This window comes from Dama dama, chromosome 2 (genome assembly GCF_033118175.1).
Source record: "Dama dama isolate Ldn47 chromosome 2, ASM3311817v1, whole genome shotgun sequence".
In the NCBI taxonomy this organism is placed as follows: Eukaryota; Metazoa; Chordata; class Mammalia; order Artiodactyla; family Cervidae; genus Dama; species Dama dama.
The window spans coordinates 49,919,848-49,946,639 of record NC_083682.1 but is presented as its reverse complement, the minus strand read 5'-3'; positions in this window follow the sequence as shown (position 1 = coordinate 49,946,639).

The window sequence follows — 26,792 nt, the reverse complement described above, 5'->3', positions numbered from 1 at the left end:
CGTGATTCACACGTGATTCCTACGTGACGCACACGTGATTCATACGTGATTTCCACGTATTGCACACGTGACTCACACGTGAATCCCACGAGAGGCACACGTGAGTGACACGTGATTTCCACGTGATGCACACGTGATTCACACTTGATTCCCACGTGATGCATACGTGACTCACACGTGATTCCCACTTGATGCACACTTGCTTCCCACATGATTCCCACGTGATGCACGCGTGATTAACACGTGACGCACACGTGACTGACACGTGATCCCCACGTGATGCACACGTGTTTCACATTGATACCACGTGATGCACACGTGACTGACACGTGATTCCCACGTGAGGCACAAGTGACTCGCACGTGATTCCCACGTGATGCACACGTGACTGACACGTGATTGCCATGTGACACACACGTGATGCATACGTGGTTCCCACGTGATGCACACGTGTTTCACACGTCATTCCACGTGATTCACACGTGACTTACACGTGACTCACACGTGATTCCCACGTGATGCACACGTGACTGACACGTGATTGCCACGAGACGCACACGTGTTTCACACGTGATTCCCTCGTGACGCACAGAGGCTCTTCATGTTTTCAACACAGTTTCATGCTACTCCTATTTTTCAGACCGTTTTATGCTCCTCTCACTTTTGACACCGTTTGAAGCTCTTCATATTTTTTACACCTTTTGAAGCTCTTCATATTTTTCACACGTTTTCAGGCTCTTCATGATTTTCCACACCGTTTCATGTTCCTCCTATTTTTCAGACCGTTTCATGCTCCTCATATTTTTGACACCTTTTGTAGCTCTTCATATTTTTCACACATTTTCAGGCTATTCATGTTCTTCAACACCACTTCATGATCCTCCTATTTTTCAGAACGTTTCATGCTCCTCATATATTTGACACCTTTTGAAGCTATTCGTATATTTCACACCTTTTCAGGCTCTTCATGTTTTTCAACACCTCTTCATGCTTCTCGTAATTTTCAGACCATTTCATTCTCCTCATATTTTTGACACCTTTTGAAGCTCTTCATATATTTCACACCTTTTCAGGCTCTTCATTTTTTTCAACACCGCTTCATGCTCCTCCTATTTTTCAGACCGATTAATGATCTTCATATTTTTCACACCTTTTGAAGCTCTTCATATTTTTCACACCTATTCAGGCTCTTCATGTTTTTCAACACCACTTCATGCTCCTCCTATTTTTCAGACCATTTCATGCTCCTCATATGTTTGACACCATTTGAAGCTCTTCATATTTTTCACACCTTTCAGACTCTTCATATTTTTCAACACCGCTTCAAGCTCCTCCTATTGTTCACACCGTTACATGCTCCTCATAGTTTTCGCACCTTTTCAAGCTTTTCATATTTTTCACACCTTTTCAGGCTCTTCATTTTTTTCAACACCAGTTCATGCTCCTCCTATTTTTCAGACCGTTTGATGCTCCTCATATTTTTGACACCTTTTGAAGCTCTTCATATTTTTCACATCTTTTCAGGCTCTTCATGTTTTTGAACACCGCTTCATTCTCCCCCTATTTTTCAGACGGTTTCATGCTCCTCATATTTTTGACACCTTTTGTAGCTCTTCATATTTTTCACTCCTTTTCAGGCTCTTCATGTTTTTCAACACCGCTTCATGCTCCTCCTATTTTTCTGACCTTTTCATGTTCCTCTTGTATTTCACACCTTTTGAAGCTCTTCATATTTTTCACACGTTTTCAGTCTCATTATGTTTTTGAACACCATTTCATGCTCCTCCTATTTTTCATACCGTTTCATGCTCCTCATATTTTTGACACCTTTTGAAACTCTTCATATATTTCAATCATTTCAGGCTCTTCATGTTTTTCAACACCGCTTCATTCTCCTCCTATTTTTCAGACCGTTTCATGCTCCTCATATTTTTGACACCTTTTGAACCTCTTCATATATTTCACACATTTTCAGGCTCTTCATATTTTTCAACACCGTTTCATGCTACTTCTATTTTTCAGACCTTTTCATGCTCCTCATATTTTTCACATCTTTTGAAGCTCTTCATATTTTTCACACATTTTCAGCCTCTTCAAGTTTTTGAACACCATTTCATGCTCCTTCTTTTTTCCAGTCCGTTTCATGCTCCTCATATTTTTGACACCTTTTGAAACTCTTCATATTTTTCACACCTTTTCAGGCTCTTCATGTTTTTCAACACCACTTCATGCTCCTCCTATTTTTCAGTCCGTTTCATGCTCCTCACATTTTTGACACATTTTGAAGGTATTCATATTTTTCACACCTTTTCATGCTCGTCATGTTTTTCAACACAGTTTCACACTCCTCATATTTTTGACACGTTTGAAGCTCTTCATATATTTCACACCTTTTCAGGCTCTTCATGTTTTTCAACATCGCTTCATTCTCCTCCTATTTTTCAGACCTTTTCATGCTCCTCACATTTTTTACTCCTTTTGAAACTCTTCATATTTTTGACACCATTCCAAGCTAATCACATTTTTCACAACTTTTCAGGCTGTTCATGTTTTTTAACTCTGTTTCATGCTCCTCCTATTTTTCACACCATTTCATGCTCCTCCTATTTTTGACACCTTTTGAAGGTCTTCATATTTTTCACACCTTTTGATGCTCTTCATGTTTTCAACACCATTTCATTCTCCTCCTATTTTTCAGACCTTTTCATGCTCCTCACATTTTTGACTCCTTTTGTAGCTCTTCATATTTTTGACACCTTTTCATGCTCTTCATGTTTTTCAACACCGTTTCATGCTCCTCCTATATTTCAGACCGCTTCATGCTCCTCATATTTTTCACACATTTTGAAGCTCTTCATATTTTTCACACCTTTCCAGACTCTTCATGTTTTTCAACACCGTTTCATGCTCCTCCTATTTTTCAGACCGTTTCATGGTCCTCATATTTTTGACACATTTTGAACCTCTTCATAATCTCACATCTTTTCAGGCTCTTCATGTTTTTCATAACCGTTTCATGCTCCTGTTTTGCAGACCATTTCATGCCTCTCATATATTTGACAACCTTTGGAGCTCTTCATATTTTTCTCAAATTTTGAAGCTCTTCATATTGTTCACACCTTTTCAGGCTCTTTATATTGTTCAACACCTTTCATGCTCCTCCTATTTTTCATACCGTTTCATGCTCCTCATATATTTGACACCTTTTGAAGCTCTTCATATTTTTCACACCTTTTGAAGCTCTTCATATTTTTCACACCTTTTCAGGCTCTTCATGTTTTTGAACACTGTTTCATGCTCCTCCTATTTTTCAGACCGTTTAATGCTCGTGATATTTTTTACACCGATTGGAGCTCTTCATATATTTAACACATTTTCAGGCTCTTCATGTTTTTCAACACCACTTCATGCTCCTCCTATTGTTCAGACCGTTTCTTGCTCCTCTTATTTTTGACACCTTTTGAAGCTCTTCATATTTTTCACACCTTTTCAGGCTCTTCATGTTTTTGAACACTGTTTCATGCTCCTCCTATTTTTCAGACCGTTTCATTCTCCTCATATTTTGACACCTTTTGAAGCTCTTCATATTTTTCACACCTTTTCAGGCTCTTCCATTTTTGCAACACCGCTTCATGCTCCTCCTATTTTTCAGACCGTTTCATGCTCCTCATATTTTGACACCTTTTAAAGTTCTTCATATATTTCACACCTTTTCAAGCTCTTGTAATTTTTCAACAACGCTCCATGTGCCTCCTATTTTTCAGACTGTTTCATGCTCCTCATATTTTTGACTCCTTTTGAAACTCTTCATATTTTTCACACCTTTTCATGCTCTTCATGTTTTTCAACACCGTTTCATCCTCCTCCTATTTTCAGACTGTTTCATGCTCCTCATACGTTTGACACATTTTGAAGCTCTTCATATATTTCACACCTTTTCAGGCTCTTCATGTTTTTGAACACCGTATTATGCTCCTCTTATTTTTCAGAACGTTTCATGCACCTCATATTTTTGACACCTTTTGAAGCTCTTCATATTTTTGACACCTTTCAGGCTCTTCATGTTTTTCAACACCGCTTCATGATCCTCCTATTTTTCAGATGGTTTCGTGCTCCTCATATTTTTGACAACTTATGAAGCTCTTCATATTTTCACACCTTTTCAGGATCTTCATGTTTCTGAACACCGTTTCATGCTCCTCTTATTTTTCAGACCGTTTCATGCTCCTCATTTATTTTACACATTTTGAAGCCCTTCATATTTTTCACACCTTTTCAGTCTCTTCATATTTTTCAACACCGCTTCATGATCCTCCTATATTTCAGACCGGTTAATGTTCCTCATATTTTTGACACCTTTTGAAGCTCTTCATATTTTTCACACCTTTTCAGGTTCTTCATGTTTTTCAACACCAGTTCATGCTCCTCCTATTTTTCAGACCGTTTGATGCTCCTCATATTTTTGACACCTTTTGAAGCTCTTCATATTTTTCACATCTTTTCAGGCTCTTCATGTTTTTGAACACCGCTTCATTCTCCCCCTATTTTTCAGACGGTTTCATGCTCCTCATATTTTTGACACCTTTTGTAGCTCTTCATATTTTTCACTCCTTTTCAGGCTCTTCATGTTTTTCAACACCGCTTCATGCTCCTCCTATTTTTCTGACCTTTTCATGTTCCTCTTGTATTTAACACCTTTTGAAGCTCTTCATATTTTTCACACGTTTTCAGTCTCATTATGTTTTTGAACACCATTTCATGCTCCTCCTATTTTTCATACCGTTTCATGCTCCTCATATTTTTGACACCTTTTGAAACTCTTCATATATTTCAATCATTTCAGGCTCTTCATGTTTTTCAACACCGCTTCATTCTCCTCCTATTTTTCAGACCGTTTCATGCTCCTCATATTTTTGACACCTTTTGAACCTCTTCATATATTTCACACCTTTTCAGGCTCTTCATATTTTTCAACACCGTTTCATGCTACTTCTATTTTTCAGACCTTTTCATGCTCCTCATATTTTTCACATCTTTTGAAGCTCTTCATATTTTTCACACATTTTCAGCCTCTTCAAGTTTTTGAACACCATTTCATGCTCCTCCTTTTTTCCAGTCCGTTTCATGCTCCTCATATTTTTGACACCTTTTGAAACTCTTCATATTTTTCACATCTTTTCAGGCTCTTCATGTTTCTCAACACCACTTCATGCTCCTCCTATTTTTCAGGCCATTTCATGCTCCTCCTATTTTTGACACATTTTGAAGGTCTTCATATTTTTCACACCTTTTCATGCTCGTCATGTTTTTCAACACAGTTTCACACTCCTCATATTTTTGACACGTTTGAAGCTCTTCATATATTTCACACCTTTTCAGGCTCTTCATGTTTTTCAACATCGCTTCATTCTCCTCCTATTTTTCAGACCTTTTCATGCTCCTCACATTTTTTACTCCTTTTGAAACTCTTCATATTTTTGACACCATTTCAAGCTCATCATATTTTTCACAACTTTTCAGGCTGTTCATGTTTTTTAACTCCGTTTCATGCTCCTGCTATTTTTCACACCATTTCATGCTCCTCCTATTTTTGACACCTTTTGAAGGTCTTCATATTTTTCACACCTTTTGATGCTCTTCATGTTTTCAACACCATTTCATTCTCCTCCTATTTTTCAGACCTTTTCATGCTCCTCACATTTTTGACTCCTTTTGTAGCTCTTCATATTTTTGACACCTTTTCATGCTCTTCATGTTTTTCAACACCGTTTCATGCTCCTCTTATTTTTCAGTCCGTTTCATGGGCCTCATATATTTTACACCTTTTGAAACCCTGCATATTTTTCACAGCTTTTCAGGCTCTTCATGTTTTTGAACACCGCTTCATGCTCCTCCTATTTTTTAGACCGTTTCATGATTCCCATATTTTTGACACCTTTTGAAGCTCTTCATATTTTTCACACCTTTCAATCTTCATGTTTCTGAACACCGTTTCATGCTCCTCTTATTTTTCAAACCGTTTCATGCTCTTCATATTTTTGACACCTTTTGAAACTTTTCATGTTTTTCCACACCGTTTCATGCTCCTCTTACTTTTCAGACCGTTTCATGCTCCTCATATTTTTGACAGCTTTTGAAGCTCTTCATAATTTTCATATATTTTCATGCTCTTCATGTTTTTCTACACCGTTTCATGCTCCTCATATTTCTCAGACCATTTCATGCTTCTCATATTTTTCACACCTTTTGTAGATATTCATATTTTTCACACCTTTTCATTCTCTTCATGTTTTTCAACACAGTTTCACACTCGTCATATTTTTGACACGTTTTGAAGATCTTTATATTTTTCACATCTTTTCATGCTCTTCATGAAATTCAACACCTTTTCAGGCTCTTCATGTTTTCCAACACCGCTTCATGCTCCTCCTATTTTTCAGACAGTTTTATGTTCCTCATATTTTGATACCTTTTAAGCTCTTCATATATTTCACACTTTTTCAGGCTCTTCATGTTTTTCAACGCCGCTTCATGCTACTCCTATTTTTCAGACCGTTTCATGCTCCTCATATTTTTCAGACCGTTTCATGGTCCTCCTATTTTTCAGACCGTTTCATGCTCCTCATATTTTTGACCCCTTTTGAAACTCTTCATATTTTTCACACTTTTTCATGCTCTTCATGTTTTTCAACACCATTACATGCTCCTCCTATTTTTTAAATAGTTTCATGTTCCTCATATTTTTGACACGTTTTGAAGCTCTTCATATTTTTAAAACCTTTTCATGCACTTCATGTTTTTCAACAACGTTTCACGATCATCCTATTTTTCAGACCGTTTCATGCTCCTCATATTTTACAGACCGTTTCATGCTCCTCATATTTTTGACACATTTTGAAGCTCTGCATGTATTTCCACACCGCTTCATGTTCCTCTTATTTTCAGACCGTTTCATGCTCCTCCTATTTTTGACAGCTTTTGAAGCTCTTCATAATTTTCACACCTTTTCATGCTCTTCATGTTTTTCAACACCGTTTCATGCTCCTCCTATTTTTCAGACCGTTTCATGCTCCTCCTATTTTTCAGACCGTTTCATGTTCCTCATGTTTTTGACAGCTTTTGAAAATCTTCATATTTTTCACATCTTTTCATGCTCTTCATGTTATTCAACACCTTTTCAAGCGCTTCATGTTTTTCAACGCCGCATCATGCTGCTCCTATTTTTAAGACCATTTCATGCTCCTCATATTTTTGACACGTTTTGAGCTCTTCATATTTTACATACCTTTTCATGCTCTTCATGTTTTTCAACACCGTTTCATGCTCCTCATATTTTTCTGACTCTTTCATGCTCCTCATATTTTTGACACCTTTTGAAGCTCTTCATATTTTTCACACCTTTTCAGGCTCTTCATGTTTTTGAACACAGTTATACACTCCTCATATTTTTTACACGTTTTGAAGATCTTCATATTTTTCACATCTTTTCATGCTCTTCATGAAATTCAACACCTTTTCAGGCTCTTCATGTTTTTCAACACCGCTTCATGCTCCTCCTATTTTTTAGACCTTTTTATTCTCCTCATATTTTGACACCTTTTAAGCTCTTCATTTATTTCACACCTTTTCAGGCTCTTCATGTTGTTCAACACCGCTTCATGCTCCTCCTATTTTTCAGACCGTTTCATGTTCCTCCTATTTTTCAATCCATTTCCTGCTCCTCCTCTTTTTCAGACCGTTTCATGCTCCTCATGTTTTTGATACCTTTAGAAAATCTTCATATTTTTCACACCTTTTCAGACTCTTCATATTTTTCAACACCCCTTCATGCTCGTCCTCTTTTTCAGACCGTTTCATGCTCCTCATATTTCTGACACCTTTTGAAGCTCTTCATATTTTTCACACTTTTTCATGCTCTTCATGCTTTTCAACACCGCTTCATGCTCCTCCTATTTTTCAGATGTTTCATGCTCCTCATATTTTTCAGACCGTTTCATGCTCCTCATATTTTTGACACCTTTTGAAGCTCTTCATATTTTTCACAGCTTTTCATGCTCTTCATGTTTTTCTACACGGTTTGATGCTCCTCCTATTTTTCAGACCGTTTCATGCTCCTCATATTTTTGAACATTTTGAAGCTCTTCATATTTTTCAAACCTTTTCATGCTCTTCATGTTATTCAACACCTTTTCATGCTCTTCATGCTTTTCAACACCGCTTGATGCTCCTCCTATTTTTCAGACGGTTTCATTCTCCTCATATTTTTCAGATCGTTTCATGCTCCTCATATATTTCCGACCGTTTCATGCTCCTCATATTTTTGATCCCTATTGAAGCTCTTCATATTTTTCACACCATTTCGTGCTCTTCATGTTTTCAACACAGTTTCACACTCCTCATATTTTTGACACGTTTTGAAGCTCTTCATATTTTTCACAGCTTTTCAGGCTCTTCAAGTTTTTCAACACCGCTTCATGCTCCTCCTCTTTTTCAGACCATTTCATGCTCCTCATATTTTTGACACCTTTTGAAGCTCTTCATATTTTTCACACCTTTTCAGGCTCTTCGTTTTTGAACACAGTTATACACTCCTCATATTTTTTACACGTTTTGAAGATCTTCATATTTTTCACATCTTTTCATGCTCTTCATGAAATTCAACACCTTTTCAGGCTCTTCATGTTTTTCAACACCGCTTCATGCTCCTCCTATTTTTTAGACCGTTTTATTCTCCTCATATTTTGACACCTTTTAAGCTCTTCATTTATTTCACACCTTTTCAGGCTCTTCATGTTGTTCAACACCATTTCATGCTCCTCCTATTTTTCAGACCGTTTCATGCTCCTCCTATTTTGCAATCCATTTCCTGCTCCTCCTCTTTTTCAGACCGTTTCATGCTCCTCATGTTTTTGATACCTTTGAAAATCTTCATATTTTTCACACCTTTTCAGACTCTTCAAATTTTTCAACACCCCTTCATGCTCGTCCTCTTTTTCAGACCGTTTCATGCTCCTCATATTTTTGACACCTTTTGAAGCTCTTCATATTTTTCACACCTTTTCATGCTCTTCATGCTTTTCAACATCGCTTCATGCTCCTCCTATTTTTCAGATGTTTCATGCTCCTCATATTTTTCAGAACGTTTCATGCTCCTCATATTTTTGACACCTTTTGAAGCTCTTCATGTTTTTCACAGCTTTTCATGCTCTTCATGTTTTTCTACACGGTTTGATGCTCCTCCTATTTTTCAGACCGTTTCATGCTCCTCATATTTTTGAACATTTTGAAGCTCTTCATATTTTTCAAACCTTTTCATGCTCTTCATGTTATTCAACACCTTTTCATGCTCTTCATGCTTTTCAACACCGCTTGATGCTCCTCCTATTATTCAGACGGTTTCATTCTCCTCATATTTTTCAGACCGTTTCATGCTCCTCATATATTTTCGACCGTTTCATGCTCCTCATATTTTTGATCCCTATTGAAGCTCTTCATATTTTTCACACCTTTTCATGCTCTTCATGTTTTCAACACAGTTTCACACTCCTCATATTTTTGACACGTTTTGAAGCTCTTCATATTTTTCACACCTTTTCAGGCTCTTCAAGTTTTTCAACACCGCTTCATGCTCCTCCTATTTTTCAGACCGTTTCATGCTCCTCATATTTTTGACACCTTTTGAAGCTCTTCATATTTTTCACACCTTTTCAGGCTCTTCATGTTTTTGAACACCGGTTCATGCTCCTCCTATTTTTCAGACCGTTTCATGCTCCTCATATTTTTGACACCTTTTGAAGCTCTTCATATTTTTCACACCTTTTCAAGCTCTTCATGTTTTTGAACACCGCTTCATGCTCCTCGTATTTGTCACACCTTTGGAAGCTCTTCATACTTTTCACACCTATTCATGCTCTTCATGTTTTTCAATACCGTTTCATACTGCTCCAAATTTTCAGACAGTTTCATGCTCCTCATATATTTGACATTTTTTGAAGCTCTTCATATTTTTCACACCTTTTCATGATCTTAATGTTTTTCAATACCGTTTCATACTGCTCCTATTTTTCCAAAAGTTTCTTGCTCCTCATATTTTGACACCTTTTGAAGCTCTTCATATTTTTCACACCTTTTCATGCTCTTCATGTTTTTCAACAGCTTTTCATGCTCCTCCCATTTTTCAGACCGTTTCATGCTCCACATATTTTTGACACCTTTTGAAGCTCTTCATATTTTTCACACATTTTAAGTATTTTCAAGTTTTTGAACAGCGCTTCATGCTCCTCCTATTTTTCACACGTTTTGAAGCTCTTCATATTTTTCACACCTTTTCTGTCTCTTCATGTTTTCAACATCACTTCATGCTCCTCCTATTTTTCACACCTTTTTAAGCTCTTCATATTTTTCACACCTTTTCTGTATCTTCAAGTTTTTGAACACCGCTTCATGCTCCTCCTATTTTTCACACCTTTTGAAGCTCTTCTTATTTTTCACACCTTTTCAGTATCTTCAAGTTTTTGAACACTGCTTCATGCTCCTCCTATTTTTGACACCTTTTGAAGATCTTCATATTTTTCACACCTTTTCAGGCTCTTCATGTTTTTGAACTCCGTTTCATGCTCCTCCTATTTTTCAAACCGTTTCATGCTCCTCATAATTTTGACATCTTTGAAAGCTCTTCATATTTTTCACACGTTTTGAATCTCTTCATATTTTTCACACCTTTTCAGGCTCTTCATGTTTTTCAACACTGATTCATGCTACTCCTAATTTTCAGACCGTTCATGCTCTTCATATTTTTGACACCTTTTGAAGCTCTTCATATATTTCACACGTTTTCAATCTCTTCATGTTTTTCAACACCTTTTCATGCTCCTCCTATTTTTCAGACCGTTTCATGCTCCTCATATTTTCGACACATTTTGAAGCTCTTCATATTTTTCACAACTTTTGAAGCTCTTCATTTTTTCACAACTTTTCTGGCTCTTCATGTGTTTGAAGACCGCTTCATCCTCCTCCTATTTTTCAGACCGTTTCATGCTCCTCATATTTTTGACACCTTTTGAAGGTCTTCATATTTTTCACATCTTTTCAGTATCTTCAAGTTTTGAACACCGCTTCATGCTCCTCCTATTTTTCACACCTTTTGAAGCTCTACCTATTTTTCAAACCCTTTCAAGCTCTTCATGTTTTTGAACAACGCTTCATGCTCCTCATATTTTTCCCACCTTTTGAAGCTCTTCATATTTTTCACACCTTTTCAGGCTCTTCAAGTTTTTCAACACCGTTTCATGCTCCTCCTATTTTTCAGAACTCTTCATGCTCCTCATATTTTTCCCACCTTTTGAAGCTCTTATATTTTGCACAGCTTTTGAATCTCTTCATGTTTTTCACACCTTTTCAGGTTCTTCATATTTTTCACAACTTTTCAAGCTCTTCATATTTTTCAACAATGATTCATGCTACTCCTACTTTTCAGAACGTTTCATACTCCTCATATATTTAAGACCTTTTGAAGCTCTTCAAATATTTCACACCTTTTCAGGCACTTCAAGTTTTTGAACACCGCTTCATGCTCCTCCTATTTTACAGACCGTTTCATGCTCCCCACGTTTTTCAACACCGTTTCATGCTCCCCACGTTTTTCAACACCGTTTCACGCTCCTCCTATTTTCACACCATTTCGTGCTCCTCATATTTTTCACACTTTTTGAAGCTCTTCATGTTTTTCACACCTTTTTATGCTCTTCATATTTTCAATACCGTTTCATACTGCTCCTATTTTTCAGAAAGTTTCATGCTCCTCATATTTTGACACCTTTTGAAGCTCTTCATATTTTTCACTCCTTTTCAGGCTCTTTTCCACACCACTTCTTGCTGTTCCTATTTTTCACACCGTTTCACGCTCCTCATATTTTTCACACCTTTTGCAGCTCTTCATATTTGTCACACCTATTCATGCTCTTCATTTTTTCAACACCATTTCATGCTCCTCCTATTTTTCAGACCGTTTCATGCTCCTCATATTTTTCAAACCTTTTGAAGCTCTTCATATTTTCCACACCTTTTCATGTTCTTCATGTTTCTCAACACGGTTTCATGCTCCCACTATTTTTCAGATGGTTTCATGCTCCTCATATTTTTGACACCCTTTGAAGCTCTTCATATTTTTCATACCTTTTGAATCTCTTCATATTTTTCAAACCTTTTCAGGCTCTTCATGTTTTTGAACACCGCTTCATGCTCCTCATATTTTTCACACCTTTTGAAGCTCTTCATATTTTTCACCCCTTTTCAGTATCTTCGTTTTTGAACACCGCTTCATGCTCCTCCTATTTTTCACACGTTTTGAAGCTCTTCATATTTTTCACACTTTTTGAGGCTCTTCATGTTTTTGAAGACCGCTTCATCCTCCTCCTATTTTTTAGACAGTTTCATGCTCCTCATATTTTTGACACCTTTTGAAGCTCTTCATATTTTTCACATCTTTTCAGTGTCTTCAAGTTTTGAACACCGCTTCATGCTCCTCCTATTTTTCACACCTTTTGAAGCTCTACCTATTTTTCAAACCTTTTCAAGCACTTCATGTTTTTGAACAACGCTTCATGCTCCTCATATTTTCCCCACCTTTTGAAGCTCTTCATATTTTTCACACCTTTTCAGGCTCTTCAAGTTTTTCAACACCGTTTCATGCTCCTCCTATTTTTCAGACCGTTTCATGCTCCTCATATATTTCCCACCTTTTGAAGCTCTTATATTTTGCACAGCTTTTGAATCTCTTCATATTTTTCACACCTTTTCAGGCTCTTCATATTTTTCACACCTTTTCAGGCACTTCAAGTTTTTGAACACTGCTTCATGCTCCTCCTATTTTACAGGCCGTTTCATGCTCCTCACGTTTTTCAACACCGTTTCATGCTCCTCCTATTTTCACACCATTTCATGCTCCTCAAATTTTTCACACTTTTTGAAGCTCTTCATATTTTTCACACCTTTTGTGGCTCTTCATGTTTTTGAACACGGCTTCATGCTCCTCCTTTTTTTCAGACCGTTTCATGCTCCTCATGTTTTTCTACACCGTTTCATGTTCCTCCTATTTTTCAGACCGTTTCATGTTCCTCATATTTTTGACACCTTTTGAAGCTCTTCATATATTTCACACCTTTTCAGGCACTTCATGTTTTTGAAGACCGGTTCATGCTCCTCATATTTTTCAGACCGTTTCATGCTCCTCATATTTTTCACACCTTTTGAATCTCTTCATATTTTTCACACCCTTTCAGGCTCTTCATGTTTTTCAACACTGATTCATGCTCCTCCTATTTTTCAGACCTTTTCATGCTCCTCATATTTTTGACACCTTTTGAAGCTCTTCATATATATCACACCTTTTTAGTGTCTTCAAGTTTTTGAACACTGCTCCATGCTCCTCCTATTGTACACAACTTTTGAAGTTCTTCATATTTTTCACACCTTTTCAGGCTCTTCATGTTTTTGAACACCGCTTCATCCTGCTCCTATTTTTCAGACCGTTCATGCTCCTCATATTTTTGACACATTTTGAAGCTCTTCATATTTTTCACACCTTTTCAGGCTCTTCATGTTATGAAGACTTTTCATGCTCCTCCTATTTTTCAGACCGTTCATGCTCCTGATATTTTTGACAACTTTTTAAGCTTTTCAAATATTGCACACCTTTTCAGGCACTTCATGTTTTTGAAGACGTTTCATGCTCCTCCTATTTCTCAGACAATTTCATGCTCGTCAAATTTGACACCTTTTGAGGCTCTTCATATTTTTTACACCTTTTCAGGCTCTTGATGTTTTTGAACACGGCTTCATGCTTCTCTTAATTTTTAGACCGTTTCATGCTCCTCATATATTTTACACCTTTTGAAGCTCTTCATATTTCTCACACCTTTTCAGGCTCTTCATGTTTTTGAACACCGCTTCATCCTCCTCCTCTTTTTCAGAATGTTTCATGCTCCTCATATTTTCCACACCTTTTGAAGCTCTTCAAGTTTTTCACACCTTTTCAGGCTCTTTATGTTTTTCAACACCGTTTCATGCTACTCCTATTTTTGACAGATTTTGAAGCTCAGAACTTTTTTCACACCTTTTCAGGCTCTTCAAGGTTTTGAACACCGTTTCATGCTACTCCTATTTTTGACACCTTTTGAAGCTCTTCATATTTTTCACACCTTTTCAGGCTCTTCATGTTTTTCAACACCGCTTGATGCTCCTCCTATTTTTCAGACCGTTTCATGCTCCTCATATTTTTGACACCTTTTGAAGCTCTTCATATTTTCACACCTTTTCATGATCTTCATGTTTTTCAAGACCGTTTCATGCTCCTCCTGTTTTTCAGACCGTTTCATGCTCCTCATATTTTGACGCCTTTTGAAGCTCTTCATATTTTTCACACCTTTTGGGGCTCTTCATGTTTTTGAACACCACTTCATGCTCCTCCTATTTTTCAGACCTTTTCATGCTCCTCATATTTTCCCACCATGTGAAGCTCTTCATATTTTTCAAACCTTTTCAGGCTCTTCATGTTTTTCAACACCGTTTCATGCTCCTCCTATTTTTCAGACCTTTTCATGCTCCTCATATTTTCCCACCTTGTGAAGCTCTTCATATTTTTCAAACCTTTTCAGGCTCTTCATGTTTGCAACAACGCTTCATGCTCCTCCTATTTTTCAGAGGGTTTCATGCTCCTCATATTTTTGACACCTTTTGAAGCTCTTCATGGTTTTCAACGCCGCTTCATGCTCCTCCTATTTTTCAGAGGGTTTCATGCTCCTCATATTTTTGACACCTTTTGAAGCACTTCATGTTTTTCAACACCGCTTCATGCTCCTCCTATTTTTCAGAGGGTTTCATGCTCCTCATATTTTTGACTTCATTTGAAGCTCTTAATGATTTTCAACACTGCTTCATGCTCCTCCTAATTTTCAGACCGTTTCATGCTCATAATTTTTTTCGCACCTTTTCAGACTACTCATATTTTTCAACTCCGCTTCATGCTCCCCCTATTTTGCCGACCGTTTCCTGCTCCTCATATTTTTGACACCTTTTGAAGCTCTTCATATATTTCACACTTTTTCAGGGTCTTCATGTTTTTCAACACCGCTTCATGCTTCTCGTATTTTTCACACCGTTTCATGTTCCTCAAATTTTTCACAGCTTTTCAGGTTCTCCATGTTTTTAAACTCTGCTTCATGCTCCTCCCTTTTTTCAGACCGTTTCATGCTCCTCCTATTTTTCAGACCTTTTCAACCTCCTCATAATTTTGACACCTTTTTAAGCTCTTCATATATTTTACAGCTTTTCAGGCACTTCAGGTTATTAAACACCGCTTCATGCTCCTCCCATTTTTCAGACCGTTTCATGCTCCTCATATTTTTGACACCTTTTGAAGCTCTTCATATTTTTCACACCTTTTCAGGCTCTTCATGTTTTTCACACCGCTACATGCACCTTTTATTTTTCAGAACGTTTCATGCTCCTCATATTTTTGACACGTTTTGAAGCTCTTCATATTTTTCACACCTTTTCAGGCTCTTCATGTTTTTTTTTTTTTTTCCTTCTTCATGTTTTTCAACACCGCTTTATGCTTCTCGAATTTTTCAGACCGTTTCATGCTCCTCATATTTTTGACACCTTTTGAAGCTCTTCATATATTTCACACCTTTTCAGGCTCTTCATGTTTTTCAACACCGCTTCCTGCTCCTCATATTTTTGACACCTTTTGAAGCTCTTCATATATTTCACACCTTCTCAGCCTCTTCATGTTTTTCAACACCGTTTCATGCTCCTCCTATTTTTAGACCGTTCATGCTCCTCATATTTTTGACACATTTTGAAGCTCTTCATATTTTTCACACCTTTTCAGGCTCTTCATGTTTTTCAACACCGTTTCATGCTCCTCATATTTTTGACACATTTTGAAGCTCTTCATATTTTTCACACCATTTCAGGCTTCATGTTTTTCAACACCGTTTCACGCTCCTCATATTTTTCACACCTTTTGAATCTCTTCATATTTTTCACACCCTTTCAGGCTCTTCATGTTTTTCTACACTGATTCATGCTACTGCTTATTTTCAGACCGTTCATTCTCCTCATATTTTTGACACCTTTTGAAGCTCTTCATATTTTTCACACCTCTTCAGGCTCTTCATGTTTTTCAACACCGTTTCATGCTCCTCCTATTTTCAGACCATTTCATGCTCCTCTTATTTTTCACACTTTTTGAAGCTCTTCATATTTTTCACACTTTTTGAGGCTCCTCATGTTTTTGAACACGGCTTCATGCTCCTCCTAAATTTCAGACCGTTTCATGCTCCTCATATTTTTGACGCCTTTTCAGGCTCTTCATATTTTTTACACCTTTTCAGGCTCTTCATGTTTTTGAAAACGGCTTCATACTCCTTCTAATTTTGAGACCGTTTCATGCTCCTCAAATTTTCCCACCTTCTGAAGCTCTTCTAATTTTTCAAACCTTTTCAGGCTCTTCATGTTTTTTAACACCGTTTCATGCTCCTCCTATTTTTCAGACCGTTTCATGCTCCTCCTATTTTTGACACCTTTGAAGCTCTTCTTATTTTTCACACCTTTTCAGTATCTTCAAGTTTTTGTACACTGCTTCATGCTCCTCCTATTTTTGACACTTTTTGAATCTCTTCACATTTTTCACAACTTTTCAGGCTCTTCATGTTTTTGAACACCGTTTCATGCTCCTCCTATTTTTCAAACCGTTTCATGCTCCTCATCTTTTTGACACCTTTTAAAGATCTTCATATTTTTCACACCTTTTCAGGCTCTTCATGTTTTTCAACGCTTTTTCATGCTACTCCTAATTTTCAGACCGTTCATGCACCTCATATTTTTGACACATTTTGAAGCTCTTCATATTTTTCATATCTTTTCAGGCTCTTCATGTTTTTGAAGACCGTTTCATGCTCCTCCTATTTTTCAGACCGTTTCATGCTCGTCATATTTTGACACCTTTTGAAGCTCTTCATATTTTTCACACCTTTTGAATCTCTTCATATTTTTCACAGCTTTTCAGGCTCTTCATGTTTTTCAACGCTCAATCATGCTACTCCTAATTTTCAGACCGTTCATGCTCCTCATATTTTTGACACATTTTGAAGCTCCTCATATTTTTCATACCTTTTCAGGTTCTTCATGTTTTGGAAGACCGCTTCATGCTCCTCCTAGTTTTCAGACCGTTTCATGCTCCTTATATTTTTAAAACCGTTTGAAGCTCTTCATATTTTTCACATCTTTTCAGTATCTTCAAGTTTTGGAACACCGCTTCATGCTCCTCCTGTTTTTCACACCTTTTGAAGCTCTTTATATTTTTCAAACATTTTCTTGCTCTTCATGTTTATCAACAGCGCTTCATCCCCCCAGCCCGTTTCATGCTCCTCCTATTTTTCAGACCGTTTCATGCTCATCATATTTTGACACCTTTTGAAGCTCTTCATATTATTCACACATTTTCAGGCTCTTCATGTTTTTGAACATGGCTTCATGCTCCTCATAAATTTTAGACCGTTTCATGCTCCTCATATATGTCACACCTTTTGAAGCTCTTCATATATTTCACACTTTTTCAGGCTCTTCATGTTTTTCAACATCGTTTCATGCTCCTCCTATTTTTCAGAGCGTTTCATGCTCCTCACGTTTTTCAACACCGTTTCATGCTCCTCCTGTTTTTCAGACCGTTACATGCTCCTCATATTTTTGACACCTTTTGAAGCTCTTCGTATTTTTCACACCTTTTCATGCTCTTCATGTTTTTCAATACCGTTTCACACTGCTCCTGTTTTTCAGACAGTTTCATGCTCCTCATATTTTTGACATTTTTTTAAGCTCTTCATATTTTTCACACCATTTCGAGCTCTTCATGTTTTTGAACATCACTTCATGCTCCTCCTATTTTTCAGAAAGTTTCATGCTCCTCATATTTTGACACCTTTTGAAACTCTTCATATTTTTCACACCTATTCATGCTCTTCATTTTTTCAACACCATTTCATGCTCCTCCTATTTTTCAGACCGTTTCATGCTCCTCATATTTTTCAAACCTTTTGAAACTCTTCATATTTTCCAAACCTTTTAATGTTTTTCATGTTTTTCAACACGGTTTCATGCTCCCCTTATTTTTCAGATGTTTTCATGCTCCTCATATTTTTGACACCTTTTGAAATTCTTCACATTTTTCACACCTTTTGAAGCTCTTCATATTTTTCGCACCTTTTCAGGCACTTCATGTTTTTGAAGACCGTTTCATGCTCCTCCTATTTTTCAGACCGTTTCATACACCTCATATTTTTGACACCTTTTGAAGTTCTTCATAGTCTTCACACCTTTTCAAGATCTTCATGTTTTTGAACACTGCTTCATGCTCCTCATATTTTTCACACTTTTTGAAGATCTTCATATATTTCACACCTTTTCAGTGTCTTCAAGTTTTTGAACACCGCTTCATGCTCCTCCTACATTTCACACCTTTTAAAGCTCTTCATATTTTTCACACCATGTCAGGCTTCATGTTTTTCAACACCGTTTCATGCTCCTCCTATTTTTCAGACCTTTTCATGCTCCTCATATATTTTACACCTTTTCAAGCTCTTCATATTTTTCACACCATGTCAGGCTTCATGTTTTTCAACACCGCTTCATGCTTCTCCTATTTTTCAGACCGTTTCATGCTCGTCATATTTTTACACTTTTTGAAGCTCTTCATATTTTTCACAGCTTTTCAGGCTCTTCATGTTTTTGAACACCGCTTCATCCTCCTCCTATTTTTCCGACCGTTTCACGCTCCTCATATTTTTCACACCTTTTGAAGTTCTTCATATTTTTCACACCTTTTCAGGCTTCATGTTTTGAACACCGCTTCATGCTCTTCCTATATTTCATACCGTTTCATGCTCCTCATATTTTTGACACATTTAGAATCTCTTCATATTATTCACACCTTTTCAGGCTCTTCATGTTTTTCAACACCGCTTCATGCTCCTCCTATTTTTCAGACCGTTTCATGCTGCTCATATTTTTGACACCTTTTGAAGCTCTTCATATTTTTCACACCTCTTCAGGCTCTTCATGTTTTTCAACACCGTTTCATGCTCCTCCTATTTTTCAGAGCGTTTCATGCTCCTCACGTTTTTCAACACCGTTTCATGCTCCTCCTATTTTCAGATCATTTCATGCTCCTCTTATTTTTTACACTTTTTGAAGCTCTTCATATTTTTCAAACTTTTTGAGGCTCCTCATGTTTTTGAACACGGCTTCATGCTCCTCCTAAATTTCAGACCGTTTCATGCTCCTCATATTTTTGACGCCTTTTCAGGCTCTTCATATTTTTTACACCTTTTCAGGCTCTTCATGTTTTTGAAAACGGCTTCATGCTCCTTCTAATCTTGAGACCGTTTCATGTTCCTCAAATTTTCCCACCTTCTGAAGCTCTTCTAATTTTTCAAACCTTTTCAGGCTCTTCATGTTTTTTAACACCGTTTCATGCTCCTCCTATTTTTCAGACCGTTTCATGCTCCTCATATTTTTGACACCTTTGAAGCTCTTCTTATTTTTCACATCTTTTCAGTATCTTCAAGTTTTGAACACCGCATCATGCTCCTCCTATTTTTCACAACTTTTGAAGCTCTTCCTATTTTTCAAAACTTTTCAAGCACTTCATGTTTTTGAACAACGCTTCATGCTCCTCATATTTTTCCCACCTTTTTAAGCTCTTCATATTTTTCACACCTTTACAGGCTCTTCATGTTTTTCAACACCGCTTGATCCTCCTCCTATTTTTCAGACCGTTTCATGCTCCTCATATATTTCACACCTTTTGAATCTCTTCTTATTTTTCAAACCTTTTCAGGCTCTTCATGTTTTTGAACACCGCTTCATCCTGCTCCTATTTTTCAGACCGTTTCATGCTCCTCATATTTTCATACCTTTTGAAGCTCTTCATATTTTTCACACCTTTTCTGGCTTCAAGTTTTGAACACCGCTTCATGCTCCTCCTATTTTTCTTACAGTTTCATGCTCCTCATATTTTTGACACCTTTTGAAGCTCTTCATATTTTTCACACCTTCTCAGGCTCTTCATGTTTTTCAACACCGTTTCATGCTCCTCCTATTTTTAGACCGTTCATGCTCCTCATATTTTTGACAACTTTTGAAGCTCTTCAAATAGTTCACACCTTTTCAGGCACTTCATGTTTTTGAAGACCGTTTCATGCTCCTCCTATTTTTCAGACCGTTTCATGCTCCTCATATTTTTGACACCTTTTGAAGGTCTTCATAATTTTCACATCTTTTCAGTATCTTCAAGTTTTGAACACCGCATCATGCTCCTCCTATTTTTCACAACTTTTGAAGCTCTTCCTATTTTTCAAAACTTTTCAAGCACTTCATGTTTTTGAACAACGCTTCATGCTCCTCATATTTTTCCCACCTTTTTAAGCTCTTCATATTTTTCACACCTTTACAGGCTCTTCAAGTTTTTCAACACCGTTTCATCCTCCTCCGATTTTTCAGACCGTTTTGTGCTCCTCATATATTTCACACCTTTTGAAGCTCTTCATATTTTTCACACCATTTCAGGCTTCATGTTTTTCAAAACCGCTTCATGCTCCTCCTATTTTCAGACCGTTTAATGCTCGTCATATTTTGACACCTTTTGAAGCTCTTCATATTTTTCACACCTTTTCAGGCTCTTCATGTTTTTCAACACCGCTTGATCCTCCTCCTATTTTTCAGACCGTTTCATGCTCCTCATATATTTCACACCTTTTGAATCTCTTCTTATTTTTCAAACCTTTTCAGGCTCTTCATGTTTTTGAACACCGCTTCATCCTGCTCCTATTTTTCAGACCTTTCATGCTCCTCATATTTTCACACCTTTTGAAGCTCTTCATATTTTTCACACCTTTTCTGGCTTCAAGTTTTGAACACCGCTTCATGCTCCTCCTATTTTTCTTACAGTTTCATGCTCCTCATATTTTTGACACCTTTTGAAGCTCTTCATATTTTTCACACCTTCTCAGGCTCTTCATGTTTTTCAACACCGTTTCATGCTCCTCCTATTTTTAGACCGTTCATGCTCCTCATATTTTTGACAACTTTTGAAGCTCTTCAAATAGTTCACACCTTTTCAGGCACTTCATGTTTTTGAAGACCGTTTCATGCTCCTCCTATTTTTCAGACCGTTTCATGATCCTCACGTTTTTCAACACCGTTTCATGCTCCTCCTATTTTCAGACCATTTCATGCTCCTCATATTTTTCACAGTTTTTGAAGCTCTTCATATTTTTCACACCTTTTGAGGCTCTTCAAGTTTTTGAACACGGATTCATGCTCCTCCTAATTTTCAGACCGTTACATGCTCCTCATATTTTTGACGCCTTTTCAAGTTCTTCATATTTTTCACACCTTTTCAGTCTCCTCATGTTTTTGAACACGGCTTCATGCTCCTCCTAATTTTTAGACCGTTTCATGCTCCTCATATTTTTGCCACTTTTTGAAGCTCTTCATATTTTTCACACCTTTTCAGGCTCTTCATGTTTTTCAACACCGTTTCATGCTTCTCCTGTTTTTCAGAACTTTTCATGCTTCCCATATTTTTGACACGTTTTGAAGCTCTTCATATTTTTCACACCTTTTCAGGCTCTTCATGTTTTTCAACACCACTTCATGCTCCTCATATTTTTCAGACCCCTTCATGCTCCTCATATTTTTGACACCTTTTGAAGCTCTTCGTATTTTTCCTCCTTTTCAGGTTCTTCATGTTTTCAACACCACTTCATGCTCCTACTATTTTTCAGACCGTATCATGCTCCTCATAATTTTGACACCTTTTGAAGCTCTTCATATTATTCACAGCTTTTCAGGCTCTTCATGATTTTGAACACCATTTTATGCTCCTCCCTTTTTTCAGACCGTTTCATGCTCCTCATATTTTTGACACCTTTTGAAGCTCTTCATATTTTTCGCACCTTTTCAGAATCTTCATGGGTTTCAACACGACTTCATGCTCTTCCTATTTTTCAGACCGTTTCATTCTCATGTCATTTTTGATACCTTTTGAAGCTCTTCATATTTTTCACACCGTTTGAAGCTCTTCATATTTTTCACACCGTTTGAAGCTCTTCATATTTTTCACACATTTTCAGGCTCTTCTTGTTTTTGAACACCGCTTCATGCTCCTCTTAATTTTCAGACCATTTAATGCTCCTCATGTATTTCACACCTTTTGAAGCTCTTCCTATATTTCACACCTTTTCACGCTATTCATGTTTTTCAACTTCACTTCATGCTCCTCCTATTTTTCAGACCTTTTTATGCTTCTTTCATTTTTCACATCTTTTGATGCTCTTCATATTTTTCACACCTTTTCTGGCTCATCATGTTTTTCAACACCTTTTAATGATCCTCCTATTTTTCAGACCGTTTCATGCTCCTCATATTTTTGACACCTTTTGAAGCTCTTCATATTTTTCACACCTTTTCAGGCTCTTCATGTTATCAACAACACTTCATGCTGCTCCTATTTTTCAGACCGTTTCATGCTCCTCTTTTTTTTACTCCTTTTTAAGCTTTTCATATTTTTCACACCTTTTCAGGCTCATCATGTTTTTCAACACCTTTTAATGATCCTCCTATTTTTCAGACCGTTTCATGCTCCTCATATTTTTGACACCTTTTGACGCTCTTCACATTTTTCACACCTTTTGAGGCTCTTCATGTTTTTCAACACTACTTCATGCTCCTCCTATTTTTCAGACCGTTTCATGCTCATCTCATTTTTGACACCTTTTGAAGCTCTTCATATTTTTCACACCTTTTGAAGCTCTTCATATTTTTCACACGTTTTCAGGCTCTTCATGTTTTTCAACAACACTTCATGCTCCTCCTATTTTTCAGATGGTTTCATGCTCCTCATATTTTTGACACGTTTTGAAGCTCTTCATATTTTTCACACCTTTTCAGGCTCTTCATGTTTTTGAACACCGTTTCATGCTCCTCCTATTTTTCAGACCATTTCATGCTCCACATATTTTTCACTTCTTTTGAAGCTCTACATATTTATCACACCTTTTCAGGCTCTTCATGTTTTTGAAAAGAGCTTCTTGCTCCTCTTATTTTTCAGACCGTTTCATGCTCCTCATATTTTGACACCTTCTGAAGCTCTTCATATATTTCACACCTTTTCAGGCTCTTCATGTTTTTCAACACCACTTCTTGTTCCTCCCATTATTCAGACCGTTTCATGCTCATCTCATTTTTGACACCTTTTGAAGCTCTTCATATTTTTCACACCTTTTGAACCTCTTCATATTTATCACACCTTTTCAGGGTCTTCATGTTTTTCAACAGCGCTTCTTGATCCTCCTTTTTTTCAGACCTTTTCTTGATCCTCATATTTTTCACACGTTTGGAAGCTCTTCATATTTTTCACTCCTTTTCAGAGTCTTCATGTTTTTCAACACCGCTTCTTGCTCCTCCTATTTTTCAGACCGTTTCATGCTCCTCATATTTTTGACACCTTTTGTAGCTCTTCATATTTTCCATACCTTTTCATACTCTTCATGTTTTTCAACACTGCTTCATGCTCCTCCTATTTTTCTGACCGTTTCCTGCTCCTCATTTTTTCACACGTTTGGAAGCTCTTCATATTTTTCACTCCTTTTCAGAGTCTTCATGTTTTTCAACATCACTTCATGCTCCTCCTATTTTTCAGACCGTTTCATGCTCCTCATATTTTTGACACCTTTTGAAGCTCTTCATATATTTCACACCTTTTAGGCTCTTCATGTTTTCAACACCACTTCATGTTCCTCCTATAATTCAGACCGTTTCATGCTCATCTCATTTTTGTCACCTTTTGAAGCTCTTCATATTTTTCACAGATTTTGTAGCTCTTTCTCACGTTTTCAGGCTCTTCATATTTTTCAACACCGCTTCATGCTCCTCCTCTTTTTCAGACCATTTCAAGCCTCTCATGTATTTCACAAATTTTGAAGCTCTTCGTATTTTTCACACATTTTCAGGCTCTTCATGTTTTTGAACACTGCTTCATGCTCCGCCTATTTTTCAGACCTATTCATCCTCCTCATATATTTCACACCTTTTGAAGGTCTTCATTTTTCACACATTTTCAGGCTCCTCATGTTTTTCAACACCACTTCATGCTCGTCCTATTTTTCAGACCATTTCATGTTCCTCATATTTTTGACACCTTTTGAAGCTCTTAATAATTTTCACACCTTTTCAGGCTCTTCATGTTTTTGAACACCACTTCTTGCTCCTCCTATTTTTCAGACCGTTTCATGCTCCTCATATGATTCACACCTTTTGAAGCTCTTCATATATTTCACACCTTTTCAGGCTCTTCATGTTTTCAACACCACTTCATGCTCGTCCTATTTTTCAGACCGTTTCATGTTCCTCATATTTTTGACACCTTTTGAAGCTCTTAATAATTTTCACACCTTTTCAGGCTCTTCTTGTTTTGAACACTACTTCATACTCCTCCTAATTTTCAGATCGTTTCATGCTCCTCATATTTTTCACACCTTTTGAAGCTCTTCATATTTTTCACACCTTTTGAAGCTCTTCCTATTTTTCACATGGTTTCAGGCTCTTCATGTTTTCAACACCGCTGCATGCTCTTCCTATTTTTCAGACCGTTTCATGCTCCTCATATTTTTGAAACGTTTGATGCTCTTCAGATTTTACACACCTTTCCAGGCTCTTCATGTTTTTGAACACCGTTTCATGCTCCTCCTATTTTTGAGACCGTTTCATGCTCTTCATATTTTTCAAACCTTTTGAGTAGCTTCATATTTTTCAAACCTTTTCAGGCATTTCATGTTTTTCAACAGCGCTTCATGCTCCTCCTATTTTTCAGACCGTTTCATGCTCCTCATATTTTTGACACCTTTTGAAGCTCTTCATATATTTCACACATTTTCAGGCTTTTCATGTTTTTCAACACCACTTCTTGCTCCTCCTATTTTCAGACCGTTTCATGCTGCTTCATTTTTCACACCTTTTGAAGCTCTTCATATTTTTCACACGTTTTCAGGCTCTTCATGCTTTTCCACACCACTTCATGCTCCTCCTATTTTTCAGACCCTTTCATGCCCCTCATATTTTTGACACCTTTTGAAGCTCTTCATATATTTCTTCCTTTTCAGGCTCTTCATGTTTTCAACACAGCTTCATGATCCTCCTATATTTCACACCGTTTCATGCTCCTCATATATTTGACACCTTTTGAAGCTCTTCATATTTTTCACACCTTTTCAGGCTCTTCATGTTTTTCAACACCGATTCATGCTCCTCCTACTTTTCAAACCGTTTCATGCTCCTCATATTTTTGCCACTTTTTGAAGCTCTTCATATTTTTCACACCTTTTCAGGCTATTCATGTTTTTCAACACCGTTTCATGCTTCTCCTGTTTTTCAGACCTTTTCATGCTACCCATATTTTTGACACGTTTTCAAGCTCTTCATATTTTTCACACCTTTTCAGGCTCTTCATGTTTTTCAACACCACTTCATGCTCCTCCTATTTTTCAGACCCTTTCATGCTCCTCATATTTTTGACACCTTTTGAAGCTCTTCGTATTTTTCCTCCTTTTCAGGCTCTTCATGTTTTCAACAACGCTTCATGATCCTCCTATATTTCACACCGTTTCATCCTCCTCATATATTTGACACCTTTTGAAGCTCTACATATTATTCACAGCTTTTCAGGCTCTTCATGATTTTGAACACCATTTTATGCTCCTCCTATTTTTCAGACGGTTTCATGCTCCTCATATTTTTGACACCTTTTGAAGCTCTTCATATTTTTCACACCTTTTCAGAATCTTCATGTGTTTCAACACGACTTAATGCTCTTCCTATTTTTCAGACCGTTTCATTCTCATGTCATTTTTGATACCTTTTGAAGCTCTTCATATTTTTCACACCATTTGAAGATCTTCATATTTTTCACACGTTTTCAGTCTCTTCATGTTTTTCAACACCACTTCATGCTCCTCCTATTTTTCAGACCGTTTCATGCTCCTCATATTTTTGACACCTTTTGAAGCTCTTCATATTTTTGACACCTTTTGAAGCTCTTAATATTTTTCACACCTTTTCAGGCTCTTCATGTTTTTCAACACCACTTCATGCTCCTCCTATTTTTCAGACCGTTTCATGCTCATCTCATTTTTGACACCTTTTGAAGCTCTTCATATTTTTCACACCTTTTGAAGCTCTTCATATTTTTCACACGTTTTCCGGCTCTTCATGTTTTTCAACAACACTTCATGCTCCTCCTATTTTTCAGATGGTTTCATGCTCCTCATATTTTTGACACGTTTTGAAGCTCTTCATATTTTTCACACCTTTTCAGGCTCTTCATGTTTTTGAACACCGTTTCATGTTCCTCCTATTTTTCAGACCATTTCATGCTCCACATATTTTTCACTCCTTTTCAAGCTCTACATATTTATCCCACCTTTTCAGGCTCTTCATGTTTTTGAGAAGAGCTTCTTGCTCCTCCTATTTTTCAGACCGTTTCATGCTCCTCATATTTTGACACCTTTTGAAGCTCTTCATATATTTCACACCTTTTCAGGCTCTTCATGTTTTTCAACACCACTTCTTGTTCCTCCCATTATTCAGACCGTTTCATGCTCATCTCATTTTTGACACCTTTTGAAGCTCTTCATATTTTTCACACCTTTTGAACCTCTTCATATTTATCACAC